Genomic DNA, 18,722 nt, shown 5'->3' with positions numbered 1-18,722 from the left:
CTCGAGTATCACTTGCCTTGACCGAGCATCACCGTGAACCACCATCGAGAAGACGAGCCCACTGTGAGCCGTGCCATGTCCTCACCAAAACAGACCAGTAAAGTTTCTGTTTTTGCAGGTTGTTGATCATCGAACCGAGCCACCACAACTTGTTGCCTTTGCCAAACACCACTGCGACACCGTTGCCGGTCCATCCCACCGCCGCTCGTCCCGATCCGCAATCCCGATCCGCGAGTCCAAATTTGGAAATATCTCAAAATTAGGTAAGGATGTTATCCAATATTTCCAGAATATTTGGTTTCTTAATTTTCGGATGTTTGAATATTTCATAAATATTGCGTGGATAACTAGATATCTTAGGATAATTTTGTGGTATCCGCAATATTCGAAAATACCCAAAATTAGGAATCATTCCTAATTTGGCAACGTATCTGGACGACTATTCGACCTTATCCCTAAGGTATGATACGCGGCGATACGGAAAATCGTTATCTTGTCCATAATCACTTGGATACGATAATAGATTTTATTTGCTTTCCAAATTTGAACAATCAACTTTCTGTCGATATCTATAACCCTATAGATATGACCGTTAGTTTGATTTTTTTGCCTTATCTGAAGAATCTTGCGGATTGCGTGGATTGTTTGGATGTGATTGTTATCTTTGTTTGATTGTTTTCCTTTTAAATAAAGAAAATCTAAAATTTTGTTAGTTAGATTAGAAATTTTGCATGCTTAAGGAATCCTTAATATATCCAAAAGAATAAGATAATTATTTGATTTAAATTGGGATTTAGGGTGGCATATTTCCTAGTTTAAATTAGAAATTGTTTTAATCTTTGTGGATTATTTAGGATATTTAATAATTTCGAATTTTAATAAAAATCACAAAAAAAAGAATCACTTTAGGATAGATCAAATCATTTTCTCTAGGATAGATTGCATGTTAATTTGAGTAATTTTTAATTCCGAATTTCATTTTAAAATACCAAAAATAAATCATTTGTCCGTCATTAGAATTAGGTCACGTCGTCGCATGACATATAGTTTGCATGTTAGGATGCATTAATCGCATGTTAATTTTTGCACGTCATTACATATAGGTTAGTTTTCATTTAAATAAGTGAAAATCCTAAAAAATATTGAGTGAACTGCTTGTTAATTGGAAATCATATTAGGATTGTTGATGTGATTTTCTACCTAACAATGCAGATGCTTACGTTGCTTCGAGGTAAGTAATTCTCCCAATCTTGCAATTTATTTAATGTTTTGATTATTGGGTGTTACTTTGGTGGTTTGCGCACCCGCATGATCACCTCACATGCTAGTGACTAAGTTAAAATGGATCCAGACTGCATGCATAAACATTTTTTGAAAAGAAAAGGTACTGAAAGGGCGTTAGACTAGATCTAGCGTAACCAAGTCCCCGAGCTTAGAATCTCTAGTTCGTAGGAATAAAACATATCTCCCTATGTTTTATTTAGGTTTCTAATCGACCTACCATAAATAGATTAGTGGCGACTCCAAGCATGAAAATTTTTGCATGTTAAAAACTTAAACCCTAAGTCGCGAATTGGTAGGGCTTGGAAGGGTTCGAGTTAGGCTTAGTCTTAATAATCCATTAGCGTGAGAGAAAATTTAGGTCGCGGCAGCTTGGCGACTCCGCTGGGGACTTGAGTTAAAACTCTTAGTGGGCTTAGGCCAGTTTTTCTTTTCAAAAAAAATATTTTTGTTTGACAGCGAGAATCCCAGGTACGTCCCTAACATTTTAGGTGTTAAATGTTTTTGCAGAATGGGAGGTATAAGGGGAGGCGTGATTGTTAACCATTGTTTTGCAGGGAGGTGTTTGGATGTATGGTTTATTTTATGCACGAAGCGTTGTATGATATAACTTGCTGTGCATGCCTTGCATTTACACTACACCGCACACACTACCCGCTGCCGGACCTGGGCGGCACAGGTTTAGGATGGTACTGAGACAGCGGACACCCCGACCACACCCGTGTGGTACGGGTCGCCCTCCTCAGTCCCGAAAGTTCTTTCACAGTGTCATTGAGTTCCCACCACGGTTGTACCCTTTGTAACCCAGGTCGGCTCCTTGACTAAGTCGGAGTCAGGGGAATCCTAGCCTAACCACCACCATGACTGGTTTAGCTCGGTAATCCTCGCGTCTCCACTTTGCAAGCCAGAATCTAGATAGAAATCGAACCTCACATTTCATGCGCATGTCTATATGGTTGCCATGGTCCTACAAGGTGAAGTAAGTCTTCTGAACCTTTATCTTGCAGTTTACTTATTTTCTTGTATTTTATTGGGTGGTCCATGACAGGTCTAGGTAGGTTTTAATTTGAAAGCCATAATCATTGAGTCCTTTGAAAAGAAAAAAGAAAGAAAGAAAGAAAGCCTTTTTTTTAGAGAATTTATTTCCTGGGTGTGTCATAGGTAATTATTTTCACAAGAGATTGTCATCGTTTTTATAACAAAAAATGGCGAAAAAAAAAAACTTCAGAGAATTTGTTATCAGTTCATAGTTTCTAGGGAGTCTTAATTTTTGGTTTTCCTAGTTTTATGATTAGGGATTTCGATGCGTTTATTTCCTAGGTTGTGTCTAGAGTGTTATTTATATTTCTTTGCTTAGAGCACTTTTCCATAAAGTCTCATTCATTTACGAGTATTTTTATGAATAAACGAAGAATGAAAAAGACTAGAAAGCGTGTCAAGGACCAACCTTGTCTTGACCATGTGCTTATTTAGTTCATTTCTCTTAAATTAGGTGACTATGGATCATCCACAGTTATCGATCCGTCGCTCGAGCCTCGCCAAGGGGCAACCTTGCCGAGTTCCTTCATTGTTGCTCCTTCGCCACCGTGAGCTCACTACCCGGAACAAACCGCAGCTCCGTCCACCACTTGCCGTTCTCGCGGCGACTGCGGCTTCTCTACATAAACGCTGTCCATGTCTTTGTTTCTCGAAGCCTCATACGTCTGCTAGCAACCAAGCCGAGACGCCTCTAGCTGTGAGCCACTACCGCAAGGAAGTTGATACTCGAGCTAAGTGATCATGGATCGTCGACCACCGGCCGTTCCCGCCTGGCCACGAGAGAAAATAAGTAATCAGAGTGAAGTGCTGAACCGCCTTGCTAATATCAAGAAGGACCTGAAGCAGGCCTCTGTCATCCTCCAACAACTCTCGAGGCAAACTGCGCATCTGTCGGACTGCTTGAAACAACTCACCATGACCCGTCCCTTTCCTCAAGGGCCAAGGGTGATGATTCAAACGAAGCCCTTCAGCACCGACTCAAATGACAAAGCAGTCGTACCTGGCAGTACTATTGAGTCCCCTGATCCTAGGGAGTTGAGCACCTTCCGTCCAAAGTTCGTAAAGCACGAACAAGGTGATCGGGATCCACTCATTCCAACATCGCGGCCCCAGCAAAGCAAAGCACGACTACTCCCTGGATGTCAAGACAACCCACCGAGACACCCGTTCTCTAATCGACGACAACGCGCTAGAAGACAATTCACTTCTATCCCCGGGTCTCTATCCCATGTATTGACGATCCTCCGGGAAAAGGGCTTGCTTTCCACTGAGCCGAAGCGGCCTAATCCTGAGCGGTTCTCCAACTATGACCTATCCAAAAAGTGTGACTATCACCTGGGAGAAGTCGGTCACTCCACTGATGACTGCTATGTTCTAAAGCACAAGGTTCAGGACCTCTTAGATACTGGGGCATTCACATTTCGTGCTTCGTGGCTCTGCCAAGGCCGAGACGATCTTCTCATAGTTCCAAACATCCGGACCACACCCCCGAGTCCTGCAAGAATGATACATGAAGAGAAGGAGGTGATCGACACCCTGGGGCAACCGAGCGGCAAGTTCGACTACCACGTGAAATACTCGGCTCCCCCGAGCTTCTATATTGACCCGCGTGATATTGTCCCCGATGGATGGGGAGGTATGGATGATCCAACATTTCCAGTGACAGAAGATCCTGATGATGCGATGGAGGGAATCACTGCCCTGCTCAATAACATGCTCATTGGAGCTATCGAGGAAGGACTGTTGGAGGGAATGGGCACTATCCTCAAGAGTGACATCTTTACTTTTTCATACACTCCCCCTGTGTGGGAATTTTTACTGCTTTTTAGGACTTGCCCCGTCTCGGCAACTGCTTTTTAGGATTTTTCGTTTCCATGACTCAATTGTCGCAATTTTCATTCAATAAATGTAATTCATTTGGTGATAATCAATGAAATTACAAATTATTTTCATTTTTGAGGGCATGTTGAGGTACATCAAACCAGCCCGGTGATGATATCCAACCAATAAAAGAAAAATAGTCCAAGGAGAATTCTGAGGCCTGGGCTTCTTCATGTTTCCTCTTGTTAAAACTTTTTTTAAAAAGAATTTCGAAAAAAAAGTCGCAAAAGAAAATCAAAAGAAATAAAAATACACTGTTTAGCCCTGTTTGTCCTTCTAAACCCCCTACTTTATGTTTCAAGGGCAATCTTGTGACACGCGAGGGTATGGGAAAGGTCCAATCTGATGAATTATGTGCCGCCGAGCCTGATCTCGATGACACCGACGAACTCGAAGATTCCTCGGACCTTCAGCGCGATCTAGAGCGTCATGAAAGACCTAAAGTCCTAACGTCAGACCAAACTGTCATTATTAACTTGGGTGATGCGGAGGAAACCAAAGAAGTGAAGAGAGGGGCAAATCCCCCTGAGAGTGAGACGGAACGCTCGATCCAGTTGCCGCATGAGTAGGTAAGTCTTTCAATCAAAAAGTGCGTCAAAGACACTTCGAGGTAAATGATCTAGTCCTAAGGAATGTACTGCCAGTTTTTCTTGTTCCTGGGGGTAAATTTGCCCGAAACTATATCGGCCCATACGTGGTCAAAAAGGTGCTTCCTAGAGGTGCCCTGGTTCTCGCAGAAGTGGATGGTCGTGAGTTTTCCACGCCTATTAATTCTGATGTTATGAAGATGTATTATCCCAGATAAGATCTAACATTTTTGCGGCAAAAGTTTTCAAGTGTTTGGTTTTATACTCTGAGTCACAAACGTTTCACTTATGAATAAATGGTTTCAATCAATTTAAAGATGGAATGTGTGCATTGGCGTTAAATTCTACTTGATCATTTTGTCAGTCTGCATCATCGATTTCAAAAGAGGAATCTATTTGGACAATCTGATAACTCATGTGGAATGAATTGAATGTGTTGAATGAGGTACATCGGAATGATGAAAGGCAAGCCATATCCTATACACAGTCCCATGCACTAATCTCCAGTGAATTGAGTGGAAAAATTACATGTCTACAAGGTAAAGGGTTATTTCGAAAAGGGTACGGCAACTGAAATGACAAGAGGCGGTTCATTTCTCTATCCCAAACACTACAGGTTATCCATTGTTTTGCCACTTTGAGCCTAAACACTTAGAGAAATTCTTTCAAATTACCCCTGTCAAGAACCACCCCACATCGGGGCTAACTGGAGGTAAGTCAGCATTATAAGGTGAAAAATAAATAGAGATTGTCTTGCTCTCAGTTGCATCAATCTTTGAGTGTTGCTTTCTCAGATGAATGTCTACGAAGCTCTGGTGCCTTAGGATGACGAAGAGCATTTCTTTCTTTATCCTACACACACTTTATCCTTTGCTAAGCCCAATTGAGCCTGCAAATTCATTTCTTAAACTCAGTTGGTGATCATCCCCCACATTAGGGCAAGGTAAAAGTTGTCACCGTCGAGCAGCATATTCAGAATGTCGATCGAAGGCAGTTACCCCTGGAAGTCTAATGTTGAGTCATTCAGTCGGAGTATAGTTGGCCAACATATGCATTGCAAACAGTGTATGTCAAAAAAAAAAGGGGGTGGGCATGAAAAAGCAATGTGCCTGGTAAAAGCAAGGCCGATGCCCAATGAAAAAATAGGTGTGTCAAAATCATCTCCAGTGGGATAGTTATAGTCCTACAAATTTAGAGAAGTGGTGAATTCAAGCCCAATGAAGCATTTACTGAAATGATAATGCCTAAGGATGAAGAAGAAGATTGGTAACAATGCTGAGATGAGCACCAACTTATTCACCCCAATTATACACATTTTGAGCCTGATAATCCATTCATTTCTCAGCCCATGGGCTAGCCTATGTTACATCCCTTACAAAGTCTCTTCAGATTATGGCACTTGAACTAACGTAGGATTCGGATGTTTATAAGCTTAGCTCGAAGAAGTGCGAGCAAGTCCATTTCTATCTCATTTTGCAGGATTCTTGACTTGTAAACCCGGAGATGATTGCGGAGTATTTTCTTCCAATAGCCTCGACTCGAAGAGTCCCCTTTTGCTAAGCCATTGACCAAGCCCACGTTACGGTCCTAGCAAAGACCTCTCGGATTGGTAAGGTCGTACTGTTTGCGAGAATACTCGAACCCTTGTCGACATGATGATGGTGAGATAGAGCGATTCTCACAAATCATCCTTTTTCAATGAGAATGAGTGAAAGCCCTTTTCAGACCGGAGGTCCCTCATTTAACATTTTCAAGACACCCACTTATGAGTTCAGATTGTCTTGATTGATGATTCTCCCCAGTGGAAATTTGGTGATGTAAATACGGTGAAACCATTATGCACGGACCTCAATTGGATTGATAAAAACTCTAATGAACTTTGAAATATGCATCCTGGAATAGCCTAGGTTGTCTATCTCCTTGATGAATGCATGCGTGTTTGCTCTAATTGTGTCTGACAGGTAATGTTTCAACGAAGACTAAGTGAATATCCGACGTTCGAGTTGTTTCAAAGCCTCGAGATTCGTCCAGAAATTCTTGAATTTTCCTCCTACAGGGAATCGACCCTGCATGCTCTCGTAGCCCAGAGTTCCTTTCATTGACACAATGTGCTTCTGTAGCCCAGAGTCTCTTCCATTGACACGGTGTGCTTCCGTAGCCCGGAGTCTTTTTGTAGACACGGCGTGCTTCCAAAGCCAGGACTTTTTTATCAACACGGCATGCTTCCGTAGCCGGAAGTCCCTCTTAATCGACATGGTGTGCTTCCGTAGCCCGGAGTCTCTCTTAATCGACCCGGCGTGCTCTCATAGCCTGGAGTCCCACTGACACGGCGTGCTCTCGTAGCCCGGAGTCCCTTCATCAACCTGGCGTGCTTCTTGAGCCCGGAGTCTCTTTACACCGACACGGCGTGCTTCCGTAGCCCGGAGTCCTTTCATAGACATGGCGTGCTTCTGTAGTCCAGAGTCTCTTCCATCGACACGGTGTGCTTCCGTAGCCCGGAGTCTTTTCGTAGCCCGGAGTCTTTTCGTAGACACGGCGTGCTTCCATAGCCCGGAGTTTTTTCATCGACACGGCGTGCTTCCGTAGCCTGAAGTCCCTCTTAATCGACACGGTGTGCTTCCATAGCCCGGAGTCTCACTTAATCGACCTAGCATGCTCTCATAGCCCGGAGTCCCACTGACACGGCGTGCTCTCGTAGCCCGGAGTCCCTTCATCAACCTGGCGTGCTTCTGTAGCCCGGAGTCTCTTTACATCGACACGATGTGCTTCAATAGCCCGGAGTCCTTCCTATTTTCAAACAACAACATGAGACGTATCCTCATGAGTCAGAGATATTATCAGTTGTGTTGCAGTCTCTCGGCATCTTTGACAACGTCCAGGTGCCTATCAATCCAGCCTTCCGAAATATCTCATTCGAGTGCTTGAGGAGAAATCCAAGTATATCATCCGAGTATCCGAGGAGAAATCCGGATATCTCACCATATTTCTCAATTGAGTGCCTAAGGAGAAATCTAGGTATCTCCTCCGAGTATCCGAAGAGAAATCTGGATATCTCACCACATTTCTTACCCGAGTGCTTGAGGAGAAATCCAGGTATCTCATCCGACTATCCGAGGAGAAATCTGGATATCTCACCATATTTCTCAACCGAGTGCCTGAGGAGAAATCCAGGTGTCTCATCCGAGTATCCGAGGAGAAATCCGGATATCTCATCAAATATCTCATCCGAGTACCTAAGGAGAAATTCAGGTATATCTTCCGAGTATCCGAGGAGAAATCCGGATATCTCACCATATTTCTCAATTGAGTGCCTGAGAAGAAATCCGGGTATCTCATCCGAGTATCCGAGGAGAAATCCGGATATCTCATCAAATATCTCATCCGAGTACCTGAGGAGAAATCCAGGTATATCTTCCGAGTATCCGAGGAGAAATCCGGATATCTCACCATATTTCTCAATTGAGTGCCTGAGAAGAAATCCAGGTATCTCATCCGAGTATCCGAGGAGAAATCCGGATATCTCATCATATATCTCATCCGAGTGCTTGAGGAGAAATCCAGGTATCTCATCCGAGTATCCGAGGAGAAATCCGGATATCTCACCATATTTCTCAACCGAGTGCCTGAGGAGAAATCCAGGTATCTCATCCGAGTATCCGAGGAGAAATCCGGATATCTCATCAAATATCTCATCCGAGTGCCTGAGGAGAAATCCAGGTATATCTTCCGAGTATCTGAGGTGAAATCCGGATATCTCACCATATTTCTCAATTGAGTGCCTGAGGAGAAATCCAGGTATCTCATCCGAGTATCCGAGGAGAAATCCGGATATCTCATCATATATCTCATTCGAGTGCCTGAGGAGAAATCCAGGTATCTCATCCGAGTATCCGAGGAGAAATTTGGATATCTTACCATATTTCTCAACCGAGTGCTTGTGGAGAAATCCAGGTGTCTCATCCGAGTATCCGAGGCGAAATCCAGGTATCTCACAATGTCCCTTTTCAGAACTCCTGAGGTGAAATCCAAGTAATTGGAGTCCTATCGGGAATCTTTGATCCTATCAAGTCCGTGAGGTAAAATCCAAATGCTTGACGGCTTCATCAGGATTGTCCCGTACCTCTCAATCTACTTAACCACTCCTACAAGGTAAGTAACTTCATGTACGTTTTTATTATTCGCATGCATCATTTCTTATTGCATTTCAAAATGGGACTCATATTCCCACAAAAAATAACATTCATTTCATGGTCAAAATTTAGGTATCATTTAGTCTTTGAATGCAACCTTTTTGAGCTCACCTTCAAAAAGGGACAGCTGTTGATACCTAAATTTTAACTAGTCATTTGGGAATAATTGCATAGAAAATTAGGGATTAATTTTTTAACCCCTAAACAAAAAATATAATTAGATGGCATTGCATATAGATATTAGGAACATTTCATTAATAGTTAATTAGGCCCATATAGTTTGCATATTTATCGGACATACAGCAGATGGACTCGAGCGAATGATTCGGAGCTTAATTCAATCAAGCCCATGACCAAAAGTCACATGTTTTGCACGTGTGATCTTCGGTTGCAAGAGATGTTCTGTATATATAGTTTTCTACCACATGGAGGACCGAGAAGGAAGGGAGATTCATTATATTTGGCCATATTGTCAGAAGATAGGAGAGAGTAATATCCTATCCGCACGTATCTTTAATCCATGGACAGTAATGGGCAATATATCTTTTGGAAATTCCATTAAAAAATCTTGGGCGTCACGACAAGACAAGGGGGAACATTCTTCACCGAGGCGAGGGCAATATATCAGCAGATTTTGTTTCTTGGTATCTTTGTGCAAAGAAAAAAAAATATATGAAGGATACAAGAAGAGGAAAACAGAATCGGTCAACGTGGGGGATATATAGTTGGAATTATGTTATGGCGTCATGGGCACAAGCAAAAAGGAAAGAAGCCAAACGTAATATGTTTTAAATATTCTTGAGTGGGTCTCTTTCTAAAAAAGGCATAGGCATTCTCACTTATAAAAGGATCACGTACAGACAAGAACGGGGGCTTTTTCTTTTTGGGGAGAGTTTGACAGACGAGAAAAACACACGTGAGATTGAGAGAAAGAGTTGGTTGTGTACGCATGCTGCTGCTATGCCACGCCGCCCCTCCGCTGCGTCCGCAACGCCCCGCTGCCGCACCCACGTCACCTGATGCCCACCGCCTTGCCGCCGCTGTTTCCGGAGCTACCGTGGCTCCCACACCGATCTCCACCTACCGCCGCTGCCACCCAACCGCGGTGAAGAGCCATTGTTGTTAGCTCGACGACGCTGCTGTCCCGAAGCCCTGCCAACGACCTGCTGCCCCAATCCAACGATTCACTTTTGCTGTTGCTGTTCTTCGTGAGTCGTCTCTGTTGCTGTTCTTCGTTCAGTGACGCTCTGCTCGTCGCCGACACGTCAAGCAAGCCCTGACACTCCACGGTCAAATATCTGAGGATTCAACCTACACACAAATCATTCACTTTCTTGCGAAACATCGTCGCTGGTCATCCTCATCGCGATTTTTGACGTGAGCCGCTCGAGTATCACCTGCCTTGACATCACCGTGAACCACCATCGAGAAGACGAGCCCACTGTGAGCCGTGCCGTGTCCTCACCAAAACAGACCAGTAAAGTTTCTGTTTTTGCAGGTTGTTGATCGTCGAACCGAGCCACCACAACTTGTTGCCTTTGCCAAAAACACCACTGCGACACCGTTGCCGGTCCGTCCCACCGCCGCTCGTCCCGATCCGCAATCCCGATCCGCGAGTCCAAATTTGGAAATATCTCAAAATTAGGTAAGGATGTTATCCAATATTTCCAGAATATTTGGTTTCTTAATTTTCGGATGTTTGAATATTTCGTGAATATTGCGTGGATAACTAGATATCTTAGGATAATTTTGTGGTATCCGCAATATTCGAAAATACCCAAAATTAGGAATCATTCCTAATTTGGCAACGTATCTGGACGACTATTCGACCTTATCCCTAAGGTATGATACGCGGCGATACGGAAAATCGTTATCTTGTCCATAATCACTTGGATGCGATAATAGATTTTATTTACTTTCCAAATTTGAACAATCAACTTTCTGTTGATATCTATAACCCTATAGATATGACCGTTAGTTTGATTTCTTTGCCTTATCCGAAGAATCTTGCGGATTGCGTAGATTGTTTGGATGTGATTGTTATCTTTGTTTGATTGTTGTCCTTTTAAATAAAGAAAATCCAAAATTTTGTTAGTTAGATTAGAAATTTTGCATGCTTAAGGAATCCTTAATATATCCAAAAGAATAAGATAATTATTTGATTTAAATTGGGATTTAGGGTGGCATATTTCCTAGTTTAAATTAGAAATTGTTTTAATCTTTGTGGATTATTTAGGATATTTAATAATTTCGAATTTTAATAAAAATCCCAAAATCACTTTAGGATAGATCAAATCATTTTCTCTAGGATAGATTGCATGTTAATTTGAGTAATTTTTAATTCCGAATTTCATTTGAAAATACCAAAAATAAATCATTTGTCCGTCATTAGAATTAGGTCACGTCGTCGCATGACATAAGTTTGCATGTTAGGCTGCATTAATCGCATGTTAATTTTTGCACGTCATTACATATAGGTTAGTTTTCATTTAAATAAGTGAAAATCCTAAAAAATATTGAGTGAACTGCTTGTTCATTGGAAATCATATTAGGATTGTTGATGTGATTTTCTACCTAACAATGCAGATGCTTACGTTGCTTCGAGGTAAGTAATTCTCCCAATCTTGCAATTTATTTAATGTTTTGATTATTGGGTGTTACTTTGGTGGTTTGCGCACCCGCATGATCACCTCACATGCTAGTGACTAAGTTAAAATGGATCCAGACTGCATGCATAAACATTTTTTTAAAAGAAAAGGTACCAAAAGGGCGTTAGACTAGATCTAGCGTAACCAAGTCCCCGAGCTTAGAATTTCTGGTTCGTAGGAATAAAACATATCTCCCTATGTTTTATTTAGGTTTCTAATCGACCTACCATAAATAGATTAGTGGCGACTCCAAGCATGAAAACTTTTACATGTTAAAAACTTAAACCTTAAGTCGCGAATTGGTAGGGCTTGGGAGGGTCCGAGTTAGGCTTAGTCTTAATAATCCATTAGCCTGAGAGAAAATTTAGGTCGCAGCATTGGTTCACTATGTGCTTCAAATTTTTTGCCAAGTCATAAAAGTATGTGAAAAATTAGACAAATAACTTAATACGATCTCTAATAATAGTTCTGAAGAAATACAAGATTTGTCCACTAGACACCAATCTCAATGATCATACCTCACCTGAAAGTCTATATGTTTCAACTGACGAGAGCTTTTGATCGTGCACAGAACAATCAAAATCTCCTCCACACTATTGAAGTCAATGCATGTGAAGAGGTACTTCAAATGAAAGAGTTCATTAAGCGGTGTCTGTGGAACATTTCCCATAGCCAAATACTGCACAAATAAGCCAAAATCAAGAGTCAATATATACCAACAATTAAGTAATAGAACCAACATATTTTCATCCCAAAAATAATAGTGAACAAAGTCCTAACAAATTTCAGATTTTATGCGCTTAAAATGTACTTTCATTGAGTAATTTCAAGCTTCAGACTCTGAATTTTGGGTAGACTTTGGAAGAATTTGTGAAAATTGCTTGAGTTGGCATCGTCGGGTCCACGTTCGTTGGCAATATCATTAGAGAAATCTACCCTGACCGACTTCAAACGGTTCATAACACCCAAAACGACATCCTGAAAGCTCTTTCAACATCAAGCCACTCAAGGGTGCCAGCTTCGACGTTAATTTGCTTAATCTCCACTAAGTTTCTCAATTTCAAACGTTTTAGTAGGGGGCACCAAGAAATCAGAGCCTCAAGCTCGTCCGGAGATAGCTCAAGGGTCTGAAGATCCAATATTTCCAAGTTCTTGAATCCTTCAAACGTCGACGCGATTTTCACCAAACATCTATATAGTTCCAAATAAATCAAATCCTGGCAATTGAATAAGGAGGTGGGAATCTTGTAATGTTGCCCTTTCCAAATGTCAATTACGATTTCTTTGACAGAGACTCTGGATAGATGAAGAATCCAATGGTTTGTGTCACTCGTGGCGCAAAATTCTTTGTGAGAGAGCTTGAACTTTTGTATTGGGCCAGTGTGAAGCAAGAGGACCTTGTCAATTATCTTCACCAAGTTTTCTTGCAGAGATGGTTGGAGAGAAGAAACCCCCCTGGCCTTGGTACATTGGTCATCAACACACAAGTTGTGGAATAGACGACCATTTGTACCTCCACTTTCTCGACAAAATACTAGTCCTCACTACGTCCTTAATCGGCGAGCGCGATAGGATTTGGTCTGTTATGTTCCCCTGGTAACTAGTTGATCTCATCCAACTCATTCGTCATTCTTTTTCTCACCTGCGATACTTTGAAATTTCTAACAAATAGTGAAATTCTAAGTATAAAATAGATAAAATAATAAGAAAAAAACAACTACTCAAAACTGAAAAGAAAATCACGTAATATCCTAACATAATTTCCCAGATAAAAGGATAAGGAAATAAATAAAAACTGTCATTTTCGAAAATGTACGCTCCACGTCAATTTTTCTTTCTTTTGGCCATTGATTGGAATTTCCTCAAATGCATGGTAACCTTTTTGTTTTTTTTGGATCGAACAAATGCATGGTTACTTACTGAAGAAGCAAGTGTTATGATTGCATAGGATGCATATTCACCTACCGAAATCTCGATCCAGGGTTAAGTGGGACTCAAGTGGAGCCGTCAAATTCAAGGGTCTAAATTTTGCGAGTGCTCATGCACGTAGTTCATGAGTTCGTCCTCTAAAAAAACCATTTACTACTACTATCTAACCTTCTTGCCCTAGGCCCCGAGCTAGAAGTTAGAATCCATTTATCGTTGCTCACCGGAGGATTGTTGAAGTGACTGTACTGTTCTTGCTTAGCGATTTATGGAACTTCTGCAACAAACTGCATTTAGATAACCTCAGAGGAGAGAGAGATCTTGTTGATCAGCAACACCCAGTTGAAGGCGTTAGCATATGGGGCAGAGTGAAGTGCACCTGCAAAGAGTTGAGAAGTGGTGAACTTGGAGACACAAGGAGAGCAGAAGAGCAGTTTGTTTTTGTAGCAGTCACGTCATGTGACAGTGACATTGAAAAAAGCAAGCCAATGAGAAGCAGGAGATTTCAAGATTCAAAGGCAAATTTAATTGAAATGCATATTGTACGAAAGATCGATTATATTACGTCAATCTTGTGATCCATAATGGTCATTCTCTCCTAAGCCACTTCACTGTGATTGTACTAGATCCACATAGATCAAGGTGAAGCAAGAATTTCCCGGGCCCTCCTTTCATTTTCAGTCAAAAAGATAATTGCAAAGTCTCCTAAAGATAAAACAGCTACTTCATAATTCATGGCTCATTTTTTCTTTGTGCTTTCCCTTTTTAAAGTGGGAAGTGTGAATGCCCCAGGTAGTACAATGACACTATCAATTATATTACTCCCTGTGAAGACTAACGTGATGGGGCTTCGTCACTATATTAGATGCTGCAAAGGCCAGAGGCCAGCCAGAGCCATAAAGAAACCAATCGTTTTGCTCCTATATCATGATAAAGTTGAAAAAAGAGAGTAGAATATATGTAGAATTTGGAGTATCTATATTAGAATTGAAATCACATATCTGGTTTTAGGCGGTCTTCATCTTTGAATCAATCAATGCGGACAAAGTCATACGAACCAGGAGCTAGGTCATCCTCTCCTTCTCCTCTCTTAGAGGTCCCAATGGATAAACCATACTTTAATGGAACGAGGGGGTGGAGAGGGGATCATAACCTATTTATAGTGGGCATTCTAATTTCTAATAGTCTCATCCACATAGGTCACTTCTAAAAACTAGCCCATGCTGACGGTCCAATCACATTGTAATATCGAAACCCAGATTGCTAAGCCCACTATAACTTGATCACATAACTCTGCTTGGACTATTACCATTGTCTCATATGTCTTATTTACTTTATAACGGTATGTTATTCATAAATTAAAATATGTATGCGACTAATGTTAGCCCACATCTATAAGAATTTCCAACATTTCTCCCTCTTGAGCAATATTAACTACAAACTACTTTGAAAAATGGCCCTTATGCGGTAAAACCACAAAAGCTGAATCCGCTAAAGAATAATAGAAACCTCAATCTTATAATTTAGCACAATATTGAACACTTGTAGCGAACAAAAATTAACATAAAACCCAGCATATGCTAAAACGATTAAGTAAAATGTCATGCACAATTTTATAAAAAGGGAAATGAAAATTTAACTGATTTGAAGAACTAAATAAAAAAATAAACAAAAAAATAAAAATTAATTAAAATATAGCAAAGTGCAAGTCTCAGTTAGACAGTTTTATCTTAGAAATAGCTTTAATTGAATTTCAATGGGTTACGATTCATCTAGTTTCTTTCTTTTCTTTTGTTTTTTTGTTAGGGGATTCATCAAGTTTAGGGAGTCATTTTTCTTAAAATTTTGAATAAATTTGAAATTTAGATGTTGTTTTCTTTGAGCTAAAATGGATAAAATGACAAAATATGATAACTGGTAAAAAGTAAAAAAAAAATCCCATTTGCGTTTACATTAGGATTACATTTAGGGAATACCTCAATATATGGTTTCGCTTTTAATATTGTTTAGTAAATTTTTGGCTTGGTAGATGATTCCCTTTAGCTGAAATTAGATTTTAACTGTCATTTTGAAAATTGGCTCACGAGTTCCCGTCCTACGGCTTAACAACAAGACAATGCAATATTTGTTGCTTGACTCGTATTGAATTTATTTTCTCGCATCTTATTTTGGTCGTCTTTACTCTTGTGCTTTACACATGTGGCTTTCATTACTTTTGATTTGATATGGATTTTGCCTCATATGATTAATAGAAAAATATTTTCAAAAATAACCACCCGTGGACATTTAGTAGGTCTTAACTAGACACTTAACATGAATAAAACCGCATGATTCACGTTTTCGATAAAAAAAAAAAGGGTTAATACCATGAAAAACCTCAAACTAGTACACATGTGACAAATTTTCTCCAAACTAATTTTTTGACCACCAAAAACCCTAAATCAATACATTTGTGACAAATTTACCCTCAATTTATTTCCGTTAAATTTTACTGTTAAATTGTTTCACGGTAGTTGACTTATGTACTAGTTTTATGTTGTGCCCTCCGTTTGTTATAGGTGTATCAGTTTGTGATTTTTTGTGATATTAATCTAATTTAACGGAAACTAACAGAGGGTAATTTGTCACAAATATACCAGTTTTGGGGTTTTTAGTGGTCAAACAATTAGTTTGAGATAAATTTGTCACATGTATATTAGTTTAGGGTTTTGGTGGTCAAAAATTGGTTTAAAGTAAATTTGTCGTAAGTGTATCAGTTTGGGGTTTTTCGTGATATTAACCATAAAAAAAATGAGTTTATATACCAAAATGACGCTAGTTAGACCATTAGCGTAACCAAATCTCGACCCTAAATATCTAGTTCTTAGGAAATGGAACAACCTCCTAACGTTCCCGCCTATCCACCTGGCTCCTACTTAGCCCCAAAAAGACTAATGGTGACTCCAAGTTAGTTAGACTTATCATCGTGTACTCAAATTGAACTAACCTTGCGCACAATAAGATTTAGGAGAACTTGTGCCAAGCGAGAGCGAGCACCTCGATTAGAAGGATTGCCCGTTTTTTCTCGGTAAACCGCTAAACCCGCTTCCCCCTAAGTAACCCATTAGGGAGGATCGTTGTCACGCCCCTAACCCCAACGGGCTCGCAACACCCCTTCGTTGGTCGTATTGAACGCGACGTCCTAGGACATGTCGCCGACCCAAAAGAAACACTCACACGAGTATGCAAGCGGAAGCGAAATTTAAACAATCCAGACAATTAATAAAGACAAAGGGGCAGTACATGCACAAATCAATAAACTCATAACATACTCAGCATAACTTGCAGCATTCACAAATACACAACAACAACCCAAGCTACTAACTTTAAACCACAATTATCAAAAGAGGGCGGTGGTTTGTAAGCTTAACTCCTCTATAAAAAGGGGGCACATAAAATACGGGGTAACTTCACCCGTCCTCCATCCCCGAGATACCCTGGTGGCGTCTCCAATCAATCACGGTCGCGAATCTGAAATGGTTTGGTTAAACAACCATGAGAACACTTCTCAATAAGCAGACACCCTAAACCCCACATAGGCTAATGCGTACCCAGCCGAGTCTAAACATGCAATCTAACTATCCACATAACAAATTTCACATAATGTACTTACCTTGCCTCAAATCACACGCCAACTCTGCACATTAGTCAAATCATGGTAATTCAATAATATCCCGAGAATATAACACAATCACTCGAGCGCCATCCACACTTGCACTCAACCAATCCAACCAAACATCCACACGTACATTCAACCAATTCAACCAAACATCCACATATTCATCCAGCCAATCCAACCACTCACATTACGCACACGTGTCCAACCAACTATCCACGATCCGCGTCAACGCGCCTCAGGTCCATTCTCACAGCCTGCGTAAACTCGCTTCAGGCCCAATCACACGACCCGCGTAAACACGCCTCAGGTCCATTCTCACAGCCCGCGTAAACATGCCTCAGGCTCAACATCTTCCAATGACCCACGTAAACACGCCTCAGGTCTAATCTTCCTTTCACAGCCCGCGTAAACACGCCTCAGGCTGGCAGCCCTTCGATCAATCCGGGCTTTGTCCAATGACCCGCGTAAACACGCCTCAGGCTGGCAGCCCTTCGATCAATCCGGGCTTTGTCCAATGACCCGCGTAAACACGCCTCAGGTCCAACTTTCCTCAACTTTCCTTCCAAGCACACACGCCACAACACAATTCGCCATTCTCAAAAGTCGTACAATTCAAATTCAAGTCATGCTCACCACATGATCTCACCAACCCGACATTCAAGTCGGCCACAATCAAATATCAATTCCACTCACAAACGCCACGACAACCAGCTAATCCATCTCAATCAGCCACTCGATATATATAACAATATAATCCACTACGAGCCACATCCAACTAGCAATTCTACCCCAAGTTCAATCCCTAAATCGGTACTAATAAACTCCTAGACAAGTATAATAATACCCAATGTACTAGGTAGGGTTTAGGGAGTCACTTACCTAAGTTTGGCCCGGGAAAAATCCACACGGGCCCAAAATGGCCTGGGTGAACAGTGCTGGGATTGGCACGGGCGAGGGCGCGACGAGCGCAGGGCTCGGCCACGGCTTGGCACACGGCCCGGCGACTCGACCACTGGCAAGGGCAGCGGCCTGGGCAACAGGCACGGCCTGGGGCGACTCGGCCACGGCCTGGGCACACGGCTCGGCTACTCGGCCACGGCCTGGGCACGCTCGGGCACAGCTAGGCTGCTCGGCCGACGGGCTGGGCTGGCTGGCCGGCGAGCTGGCTGACTGGCCAGCGAGTTGGCTGGCCGGCTGGCTGGGATGACGAACGGCGGCGGCGATGGTGATAGCGGCGGCGGTGGCGGCGCACAGGTGCAACGACGGCGGTGGTGAGCTCGGTGACTATCTCGGCCAGAGCAAGGGACAGCAGCGTCGTCGTTAGGCAGTAGGGATGACGGCGGCGCGGTGGCGAGCTGGTCCCGGTGACGTGGCGGCGATGGCGCCGAAGGGGAGGGGGAGGTCAGCTAGGTCGGGGGTGACGAGAGGGGGAGAGCTGAGGCTGAGGGGGGCAAACCGGCGGCGATCGGGGTGACACGGCGCGGCTGCTGGTGGGGCGGCGGCGGCGCCAGGC

General features: G+C 42.1%; 1 protein-coding gene and 1 pseudogene across 1 annotated transcript in view; both read right to left on the bottom strand.

Annotated features, from left to right (window-relative positions):
- Positions 1–18,722, bottom strand: part of LOC115680836 (F-box/FBD/LRR-repeat protein At1g13570-like) — an 81,914-nt gene that overhangs the window by 11,341 nt on the left and 51,851 nt on the right. The gene's annotated exons all lie outside the window — the stretch shown is intronic.
- LOC115680834 (F-box/FBD/LRR-repeat protein At1g13570-like) overlaps positions 1–18,722 on the bottom strand; it is a 62,070-nt pseudogene that overhangs the window by 1,936 nt on the left and 41,412 nt on the right.

This window comes from Syzygium oleosum, unplaced genomic scaffold, assembly GCF_021117445.2.
Source record: "Syzygium oleosum isolate NSW1041296 unplaced genomic scaffold, Sole_v2.1 Sole_v2.05, whole genome shotgun sequence".
Classification (NCBI taxonomy): domain Eukaryota; kingdom Viridiplantae; phylum Streptophyta; class Magnoliopsida; order Myrtales; family Myrtaceae; genus Syzygium; species Syzygium oleosum.
The sequence above is the reverse complement of the archived record's forward strand: the minus strand, read 5'-3'. Positions and strand labels throughout refer to the sequence as shown.